This window comes from Condylostylus longicornis, unplaced genomic scaffold, assembly GCF_029603195.1.
Source record: "Condylostylus longicornis isolate FDR11 unplaced genomic scaffold, ASM2960319v2 ptg000121l, whole genome shotgun sequence".
In the NCBI taxonomy this organism is placed as follows: domain Eukaryota; kingdom Metazoa; phylum Arthropoda; class Insecta; order Diptera; family Dolichopodidae; genus Condylostylus; species Condylostylus longicornis.
In genome coordinates, this window is record NW_026578089.1 from 216379 (window position 1) to 227938 (window position 11560).

An 11560-nucleotide genomic window follows, 5' to 3' on the forward strand; every position below is an offset into this window, starting at 1 on the left:
GGAACATCCTGTGATGATTCCCCCGAATACCTCCGTTACACTTAAGATCAAGCGGCTTCCTGCGGTTTAGCCTTCTGAGGATATTTTCGTGATTATTTAAGATATCTACCATCTCATTATTTTCATGTTGACTCAACCTCGATTTGTGGTTCTTTGCCACCCTTATTATTTCATCTTCCACAGTTGGGACGCTTAGATCTCGCACGTACCAAGGTGCTCCGACTATCTGTCTTAGGATTTTATTTTGCGATCTTTGGATTATGTCTGTAGTACTTTTGCTTGCGCAACCCCACAGTTGGATTCCATACTGCCAGATTGATTTAATTACTTGGTTATATACTAACAGCTTGTTCTGGAGATTTAGAGTTGAATTTCTATTCATCAGCCAGTTCAGTTTTCTCATTTTTATATCGATTTCTTCTTTTTTCTTTCTTACGTGAGGTTTCCATCTTAATTTGGTGTCAAGCGTCATTTCGAGATATTTAGCCTCAATCGCATGGGGAATTGGCGCGTTATTCAAATATATATTCTCCGGATTTATAATTTTATTTGTAAAATCAACATGAACTGATTTTCCTTCGTTTAGTTTTATTCTCCATTTCTTGGTCCACACATCTGCTAAATCTATTGTTCTTTGCAGCTTAGATGTACCCTTCTGAATTGTATCTCCCACAGCAAGTATAGCCGTGTCGTCGGCAAAAGTTGCTAGCTTAGTTTCATGCGACTTGGGAATGTCATTAGTGTATAAGAGATACAGAACCGGGCCCAACACACTGCCCTGCGGGACACCAGCACTTATATTCCTCAGACAAAAGTATTCGTCTTCCAACTTAACTCTAAAGTATCTGTTCTCAAGATATGACGTCAGGATATTTCGAAAAGGTTCAGGAAGATTCAGTTTTATTTTGTAAATGAGGCCCTCGTGCCACACCTTATCGAGCACCTGAACCACATCCAGGAATATAGTGGAGTATATTCTCTTAGTTTCAAAAGCCTCTTCTATGGTATTGTTTATCCTGTGAACCTGATCAATTGTGCAGTGCTTGTTTCTGAATCCAAATTGATGGTCAGGGATGAGCCCCCTCTCCACTATCACTGGTTTCAATCTAGCCAATAGTAATCTCTCGTACAATTTCGACATCATTGGAAGTAGAGATATCGGACGGTATGACGTTACATCATGTATTGGCTTACCTGGCTTTGGAACTAGGATAACCTCAGCCACCTTCCACTGTCTGGGCACGTACCTTAAGCGAAAGCTGCAATTTATAAGATGAAGTAGCTTCATTTGGGCTTCTTGAGGCAGTTCCTTTAGGATGACCGGAGTAACTAAATCGTAGCCTGAAGCTTTGTTGTTACTAAGCATTTTTATTTCGTCTCTGAGCTCAGGTATAGTTACTCTGCTGAGAGACACTTCACCCGCACTAGGAGAAGGGACAAGATCAATAGTCTGCGCCGTAGGATCAAATGGTTCAAATGTTTTTTCAAGGTGATCCGCGAAAATTGACACCTTCTCTTTATTGCTGCAGGCCCAAGAGTCAGCTGCTCTTATTGGTGAGAGTGAGGTTGGAGGCTTCTTATCTGATTTAATTGTCTTCCAAAGAGAATAAACACCCTCTTTTTCAGCGGAGAGATTTACTAGTTTTTTAGCCAATGTTTCGTTTTTTACTATTTTTAGGAGTCTAGTTAATTTACTGTTCAAATAGTTTAACTTACGTTTATGTAGCGGGGATCTCGTCATTTGCCAAGTTTTACGAGCCTTCTTTTTGTCATGGATCAAATTACGAACTTCCAAGGGGTAAGCTATGGAATTATTCAACCTCTTTTCCATCGGTTTAGTATTGGATACTGCTGCTCTGTGTATATTATTTATGAATTCGTCAATTTCTTTTTCCAGTTGCCGAGGATTTTGCAAAGGAACATTAAGCTCAGTCATTAATGAAAGGTCAATCTTGAAATTTTCCCAATTCGTGGATTTATTTGTTAATCTTGGTGGGTCTTGTTTGAATATTATAGTTTCACTAATCGTCAAAATTATGGGTGAGTGGTCATAGCATAAATCATAGCATTCACTGATACCAATATAATTATTAGAAATGCTCTTGGTTACGAAGAAGTCAATTAGATCCGGAGATCTGTTTTGATCAGTTGGCCAGTAAGTTGGTCTACCAGTAGAATGAAAAGAACATTTCAGATCTAAGCCAGCCTCATACAAAGCCCTGCCCTTTGGTGTAATTAACCTTGAACCCCAGTAGGTGTGTTTGGCATTAAGGTCGCCACCAAGGATGAAATTGTTTCCTAGTGCATTTATCATATTTTTATAATCATCTACTTTAAATTTGTGCTTGGGTGGGCAATATATAGCAGAGACTTTGAAGTTTTTGTTTTTGGTTTTGATTTTTATGGAGGTTATTTGCATATGTTCTAATTCGATTTTTGTGTCTTCGTCATGATTTAAATTACTTTTGATTATTATTGCTGATCCACCTCTGACCCTATTTTCTGGATGCTCAGCATGGTAACATGTGTAATCTTTGATGGCTATGTAGGATTCCTTCGTAAAATGGGTCTCCGAAATCAAGCAAATGTCAATTTTGTTTTCCCGTAGGCACAGTTCTAACTCATCTTTATGATTTAGCAGCCCGTTGGCATTCCACGTCATAATTCTTAATGTGTACATTATCTATACTGGGATAATAATTTGATTCTTTTTTCTAGCTCATCTAGTCTTTTGATCAATTTTCCTTCAGTCAACTTTTGACCACTTATTTTGCTTAATATCAGACTTAAAGTATCTTCTAACGACATTTTATTAGCCGCAGTCACACAAGCCACTCTTGCATAGGACCTGGAATTACTACTCACGCCCCTCACTTCTGGTGTTGCGTCGATTCTCCTATTCTCTACCAATGGAGTGGCAATAGAATTCAGAGCAGGCGTGGGCTGGGCCATAATCACTGGGGTTCTGGAACTTTTTATGACAGGAGTTGCCCCGTATTTCATTGCAGTGCTCGAGCTCGGAAACGACTTATTGTTCGCTCTCCTTTTAATGGAATAATCTCTTTTCTTTTGAAGTTCACGTGCTACCTCACATCCCCTGTAGTTAGCCGGATGTAACCCACCACAGTTAGCGCATTTAGGTGGAAGGTTTTTGCTGAATTTACACTCACTGGAAAAATGATTTTCTCCGCACTTTACACACTTCGGTTCTTTCTTGCAAAAAGATCTCGTATGGTTGAAGCCCTGACATCTTTTGCACTGTGGGATAACTTCTACATTCTTTTTAATTGGTTCAATTTTCACAGTCATGTTTGCTATCGATTTTATGTTATAAATCTTGTCCACATTTTCGTTCTTATCAAATGCAAGCATAAAAAGAGAAAGTTTTATCTTATGATTCGTCAATTTGTTATTTTTGTCGGTTACTTTTTCCTTTCTCATAATATTTACTGCGTCACTTATTTTGAATCCTTGATTTCTTAAGTCCTGCATAATGTATTCTTTATCACAAGACCAGTGAAGTCCTCTTGTAACTACCCTTATTGGTCTCTCGTTCTTATTTTCGTATGTATACCATTGGGCCTTAATTGATTCCAGCTTCTTGACTAGGGCTCTATAGTCATCCGAGCACTCTGTGTTGATCTTCCATATGTTATCTTTAATTGTGACAATCTTGAAGTTCTTGATCACTGTCGAGACAATCGCGAGAACATCTTTGTATTTTTCAACACCCTCTATGTTAATAGGGGGTGGTTTGCGGTCTTTTAAATTTGATTTTCTATTATTATCGTCTTTATCATTTATGTTTACATTATCTTCTTTTGTGGTTAACTCTGGGGATGATCCGGCTTTCCGTTTCTTAACTTTTCCTTTAGTTTGAGTTATCCAGGTAGCAGAATCAGTGTCAAAACCAGACACTTCCTCCTCACTAGAGGGGAACGTTGTTAATTTTTTCTGCCCGATGCCACTGTCTGATTTCGCTTCAATTTTTAGTTTCAGCGCTTCCTTGAGAGACTGATTTTCGGAGCGCAAGTCCGTAACTTCCCTACTTAGGTTGGAAATTACGCTTTCATTTTTGTTTAATTTTAATTTCAGCTGTTCGTTTTCTTCCTTTACTAATTTAAGTGACTGATGGCTTAATAAGCTTAGACTATCATCACGTCCACATGACAGTGGAATTCTTTTAGTCAACGAACTTCTAGCGTTGATTGAGAGTTGACCATTGTCAACTGGCGAGGAAAATTTCTGCAACAAATGGCCCCCCCCAGAATCCGTGGGGCCGACCTCCTTAGAGGGTGGATTTGGCAACATAGTTGCCTTACCACCTGGGGTACATAATCCTTTAATTTTGTCCATTGCATAATTTTTAATTTGAAGAAATTGTTCACCTCTTTCCAGGTATCTAGCACATTTACACCGCGAGCCGCTTGCTGCAAGACAGACCTCGCCCGTAGCCGCCAATTCTTGGACAGACGCTACATCCGCCAATCTCGTCTGCTAAACTGACCCACACTACACCACCTGGGTTGAAACCAGATCTTTCATGCGGGTTGCTCAGTGCGACAGGAGAGACCTCGTGAAGGTGAGATGTGGCGTTGAATAGAAGAGGTTAGGTTGGTGTAACAGCTTCCCACCAACTGTATTCGCATTCTATCCCGTTCCCCCCCCAAGAAATAAATGATACATTTTACATTATTATTGGAAACACAAACCGAAAAATAAATAATATTTGAAAATTATAATCTCACATATTTTTGGTTCGGAAAATCGAAATAATTTTAACGTAAATAAATGTCAGCTTTTGTCAACGACATCAGATGTTTTGTGGCATCTGAATAATAATACTTCATTTGTTGTTGTTTTCAATATTATGTTTCGTCACCAAGCTTTAAAAAAATATACATACAGAATATAATATATATATGTACGTATGTAGTTAGAATTTTATTTTTATTGTTCCAAGCGAAAAACTGTAAAATGCTAAATTTTAATACATTCATGTACATACATATATTTGAATAAAAATATTATTTTATTTATGCCTAAACCTTTTCTTTATTTGAAAAATTCTTTATGTATATTACCCCCATGATTTATAATTATTATGTGTTTCTATATATCTGACCATTGGTGCAGTGGTTATGGCACCGACCCTCTAACCGAAGGGTCTCGGGTTCAAACCCCGGTCAGGTCACTATAAAAATTATATTCAATATTATATAACTTAATATGCAATACTAATAAATATTATACAAGTAATTTTCAAATATTCATAATATTCGATACTAAAGACTAAGAAAAATAAACGGTAAATATTAATTAACTGAAATATTTAATATAAATATAAACTACGGTAGGCTAGTCACCTACCTAGCTAACTCTTTATGACTATAGAAACTAGGGCACGATAGATATCATGCACTAGCCCTATACTCTTCCTAGGAGTGAACAAGGAAAAAAAAAAATGTGTTTCTATATGCCAAACCACAGTTTTGAATATTATTCAATTCATAAAGAAAGATTAAAAAAAATTAGTTACGAAGCTTTAAAAAAAAATATACATACATATTTATGTACTTAACTATTATAACAATATTTTTTTGGAAATTTTCTTTAAACTTTTATAATAATATTTATCTTTTATATATTAAAAAAAATAAAACAAAAAATTTAAACAAAATAAAAAAAAAAAATTTAAAATAATCAAAAAAAGAAAAATAGGACAATATCCCAGGCATGCATCGATCTAATAACCTTCTTATTATGAGACTACCACGCTACCTAGCAGGCTACGCAGTACTTTGAATTTTCTTTTATAATTTTATATTTTATTCATATTTCGTATAACTCATCAAAAACAATCATATTTTACATTATACATATATAGCTACTTCTCAGGTGGTAAAAAGTACGGGTACTTCTAGGAGGGCTAGAGACATGGGACAAAAGGCATTAGATAGGGTTTGCCTTCAGGGTCCCAGAAAAAGCAAGAATTGCACCCGCCCTCCCCCTTCACCCCCTCCCAAGAGGCTTTGTGACCGTTTTTTACAAAGTAGTACTACATATGGTAGGGGAAATTCTTTATTTACTTTTGGTTGTATAAATATTGTATGTAAATTCATATTTGGAACTGTGAGTTATAACAAAAAGTGATCACTTTCTTAAGAAAATTGTAAAGTTTTAATAAAATCTACACTGTTTTATAATAAGTATGTATGTACGTGCGCATTTAGTTATGTATTCTTTTCGTGATCTGCTGCAAAATGTATTAGTAAGCAAAACATATGTAAGTGTACATTAAACTTCTTGACAATATATTTTTAGGGCAAAATTTTATAAGAAAATGTTATCCTATTGCATTAAACTTTTTACAAATAGGCTATTTTCAAAAAAATATTTACAATGGAAACTCGCTGATATTGATTTGTAAGGGTGAAGCTTTTTCAATTTTAATTTAAAAAAAATAAATTATCAATAAAAAAAAGTTCATATGGCAAATCGCATTTTTCAGGGGTCGAACTTGGGACTTTTTGCATAGAAATCGTTTGCTATACGCATTACCCTATATACGTTAGGATTAGTGTTAACTCATTCTACAATCACGCGTTTTATTCGCATGTATTATAAACTCCAAATTCATACGTGCATGCATTTTAGTAGCAAATTATTTTATACGTATACAATTATTTATAACTTAAAGTGCTTATTTTAAAAGGTACTTTACGAGTTTGTGCGACATAACTCAAAGCGAGGTTCTAAAATAAATTACTCAAAATGTATGAGATATTAAAAGAACTCATAATAAAAGCCATAGAATGGAACACAATTTCAAAACTACAGGGATAATACTTGCAAGGCTTGCAATGCAAGCACACACGACTAGTTTAAATATATGGAGCCCTTTATACTTAAACATATACTCAGTTTCTGTAAATTGATTAACTACACTGGGTTCAAAAAGCATCAGTCTGACGGAGTAATATTTTTTACATTGGGTTATACATTGCACTGCTTAATTATAGAATGTAATAGATTATTTACTACACTGGGTTGTTGAAGTATTTTTTTACCTGCACCCCTATCATCACGCCAAGGTGTTTCATCTTTTTTTAAAATTTAAACTTTTAATTTTAGATATGTTGAAGACAAATTACTGTATATATCGCCATGACCTAATGAAACGAATTCTATAGTTCAGGGACTATCCAGATAAACAAAAGGATTGTATAAAACTTCTTCAGATTTTAAAATACTTGCTTGTAATAAATCTACTCTGATTTCACACATTTGTTCATTTTAGGTATTAATCAAATATATCACGTTTTTGAATTTTTTTTCCGTGTACTCTTAGCTTTGCGTTTCTTTTGATTGGAATGAGTAATGTAGTTGAGGGGCTTCTTTTCAGAGTTCTTTTCCTTATACCGCTTCCACACATTTCATTTCGTTTGTTTACAACTCGACGTCTTATATTTTTTAATGTTTCTTTCCCTCTGTCTTGCGGAAACCTAAGTTTAAACCGGATTATATAAGCAGTTTTAAATAGTTAAACAATTCGCCAAAGATATTTCGCAGTCCGCGATCTCTTTGTATTGAACATTTGAATGCACTAAAGATCCAATGTCGTCAATACCCCTGCCACTTTTTACTAAATACTACTTGTAATATGAACGGTTCATCGTATAAAAATAAATCATATGATCTTGTCCACTTATTTATATCTGTTGAAGTGTAAACAATTTTGGTTGGCATGTTGCTTCTCGACAAATTTAAATTATATCCATATTTGTCACATAGAAAAATTGAAATGCTTTCAAAACTGTATTTTTCAATATTACAATACTGAATTTGATCAAACTGATAGTTCTACTATATCTGTATACATCAAGACCATGGAAGTGCTATACTGATATGGTGTTTATGTATACAGATAGACTGGAGAGGTTACTAACTTATTTGTTAATATTTAATATGCTTTAATAATTTTTGTTTTAAATTTTTTAAGTTCCTTTTGTACAGCAAGCACTTGTTGAAGACATTTTTTCAATAAAAATTTTATTGGGTACCCAGTGCCTGCAGGTATGCGTATTTCAGCCGAAGGCCTTTGAACTCATAATATTGCGTGCTCTGTATATTTGGTATCGATGTTAAATTTGTTATCCAAAATATAATTGTCATCATTTGAAATAAAATTGCAGATTTCCCATATTAATTGTTGTTCACCTCCTTTCTTGTGTATCCTTGATTCGGAGAAATATTCTGAAACAGCATGGGTAATAAAAGTGTTTTCCAATCATATCGTAATTAGTTTTCATTATAAGGAATATAGGTTTTTCTTATACGGATGGAATTTTTTTCTGTTGTTCCAATTAATATTACAGCAGCTCTTGCGTAAGCTTCTCCAAATATATTTGGAATAAAATTAATGATAAATAGTTCACAAATTCCTACTTTCCATTTATTTTTCTCTAAATTCAAATTTTTAAGTAATTTATTTATAAATTTTAATAAAGTATTTTCTGGATAACATTTAATTGATACGTCACTCAACAACGTTAATAATTTTTATAATCCTCATTATGTTCTATATGAAACGTGTCCATTGTTGCGTAAATACTCTAGAGGCCGACTTGGGTATAATCGGAAAGTAGTCAAAAATGCGCATGAATGCAGCGTCGATGCAAAAAAAAGTTACTGATGCTATACCGATGTAATGCGTTTACCTTGCTGATGTAATATTATTTTGCCTTTCTAAATCTTAATTTTTTTTGACGTTTATTCTGAAAAGGTTTTGTGTAAAAGTATTAAAATTATTAACATCTGAAAATATATTAAACATTTTTTTTTAATTTCAATTAATTTTTGGAGATTTTAATATAATGGAACATTTAAAAATATATATACCGTTCATAAAGAAATAATGAAATTTATTAGTTATTGAATTAAAGTAATAAATTATTTGCTTCTCAGGTTCCATTAAAAAACTTTTCCATTAATACGAATTCACAAAAAAAAATTGATGCACAGCTAATTTAATATGATGCGCATACGATGCGTATTTTTGACATTTTTGGACACCATCGATTACTTTCCGATTATACCATTTGTTTTTTTGTTTAAGAACAGGAAAATTTAGCTCTAATTTTTTATCATCTTCCCTTTTGGATGATCGAAGTACTCGTTTTAAATGTTTCCTTGGCTTTAAGTGTGCTCCCTCTTAATTTATTGAAAGTGCTCTGTCTTGTAATAGCGATTCGTCTTTTATATCATCATCACAAAAATCATATTTTTCTTCACTGAAGGTGCTATGCTCCAATATTCTATAGGATCATATTCAAAAAGCTCCTCTTGAGGAGATAAATTAGTTTGTACAACAACATTTTTCTTTTCAACTAGATCTGTTTGAACACTTGTACTTTTTAGCTCGGGCTTTGGGTTTGTTTTTGTACCTTTAGATTCCAACATATTATACTAGTAAAGCCCCGTCGGGATGGTGTTACCTGAAATAATTTGGTTTTCAGCAACAAAAGAAAATAAAAATAATATAGCACTGGGTTGTACCATAAAACTTGGTCCTTATATTTTTTTTACTTTTATTTGTTACTTTTTTTTGTTTTGACAAAATGGTTAAAAAAAATCAAAATTATATGTGCTTCCTTACAAAAGGGCTATTTTATATTATATTATAATTATTCCCAAAGGCTAGGAGAAGAAAACTTTGAAATAATATTAAACACATGCAATGAACAAAGCACAAGGGTTGTATACCCCAGGTGATAATCCAGTAACGGTGTGGTAAATCCGTACTTTTCGGAGGCTGGTCTCACGGATTCTGAGGGAGATCACTTATTGCATAGTAGATCGGCGTTAATCGACCCATTTAGAAGGAGAACGGGGGTCATGTGGTCAACCTCATTCGTGATTGCCGACAAAAATGGCAGAGTTAAGCATGATGGCTCTGAGAAAAAATCCAATACGTCTGCAGAAGACAAAAAAATTGAAACCAAAGAGGGTATGAGAAATATAAATTGGATACTCAGGACTCGAGAATAATAGAGTTTAAGAATGTTTGTAAGGTGCTCCAAAACAAGATCAGAAAATTGCAAGCAGAGAATGTAAATTTAAAAAATCAAATAAAATCTGCACCAACAGAAAAGAAGAACAAAAATGCAGATGTTATCGTATATTAAACCGACGAGGAAGAACTGGATAGAGAGACTTAATGGATGCTAAAACAGAATAGTGAAAAGTAGCGAAAAATGAAAATATCTCCTGAAGTAAATTCAGAGAAAACAGTTAAAAAAATAATGAAACCAGCTTTAAAATAAAGCCTGGAATTTCAAAGAAGCACAAGCCTCCTACGGTTCTATTGAGCAACATTAAAAATTCGCACATAGTTAAGATATTAAAAGAAGAAAAAATAAATGTGAGCGTCAACATGATGAATAATGACCAAAAAGCTATAAATAACGCCATACTGGAGTGACACATGTATCAGAATAAACTGACAAGGAAAGATAAAGTTATGGCTAGAAATCTCCATCCACAGCGTGTGAGCCCGAACATATAAAAAATGAGCTCATTACTAAAGGCTTTAAATGTCTAGATGTTGGAAATAAAATCAAAAAGAAAAATATATTTCAGTAAAAATTCCACTCTATATGTTATCTTTTAACCATTTGAAAGAGGTAACCAAAATATAGATAATAGAATACTTACAGCATATGAGAGCACAAATTGAAGCGGTTAGAAGTAATAAGTCCATTCCGCAATGCAAAAGATGTTAGAGACTTGGACACATAAAAGTTTTGCTAGATGTTTAAAATGTGCTAGTAACCATATGACAGCAGAGTACAACAAGAAGGATAACTTTCAGCCCAAATGTGCGAACTGCAATGAGGCACACCCTGCTTACTATCAAGGTTGTCTAGTTGCAAAAGAATTGCAAAAAAGAAGATTAAGAAAGAATAAATCCAAACAAAATTAAGTTAAATTTAGTGAGCAAAGAGCTCCAAAAATAGCCAGAATAAATAAAACCTAGCAAAATGTTAAAGGGAGTATCATATGCACAAGCTCTTCAAAGCGAAACAGGATATAAAAATAATTATAAGGAACTTAAGAACAAAACCCCACAAATGAAAAGAACTGACGCAGACATTATGCAAATGATGCATAGTATGTTGATTAAAACTGATGAGATCTCTAAAAGATTATTAAAAATAGAAAATAGATACATTGAGGTGCATACGGAGACCTTAATTCCCAGTTACTATACATACATGACCATCAGCATTCCCAGTTACTATACATACATGAAATACTTATAGTAACTTGGAATGCTAATGGTTTTCTTAATAAGAAACAAGAATTACAGATTTTTCTCAAAACTAGATAGTAGAGGTAGTGTGATACTAATAAAATAAAGTATAGGATATAATGAAGAATTCAAGATAGAAACAGCTGAAATTCAGCTTGTTGCGATCAAAATTAAGTCTACTAAACAGCAATTTAGTCTTGAATAGTAGTTTTAGTCAAATTGCAGCATTAAGAAAAATCCCTATAA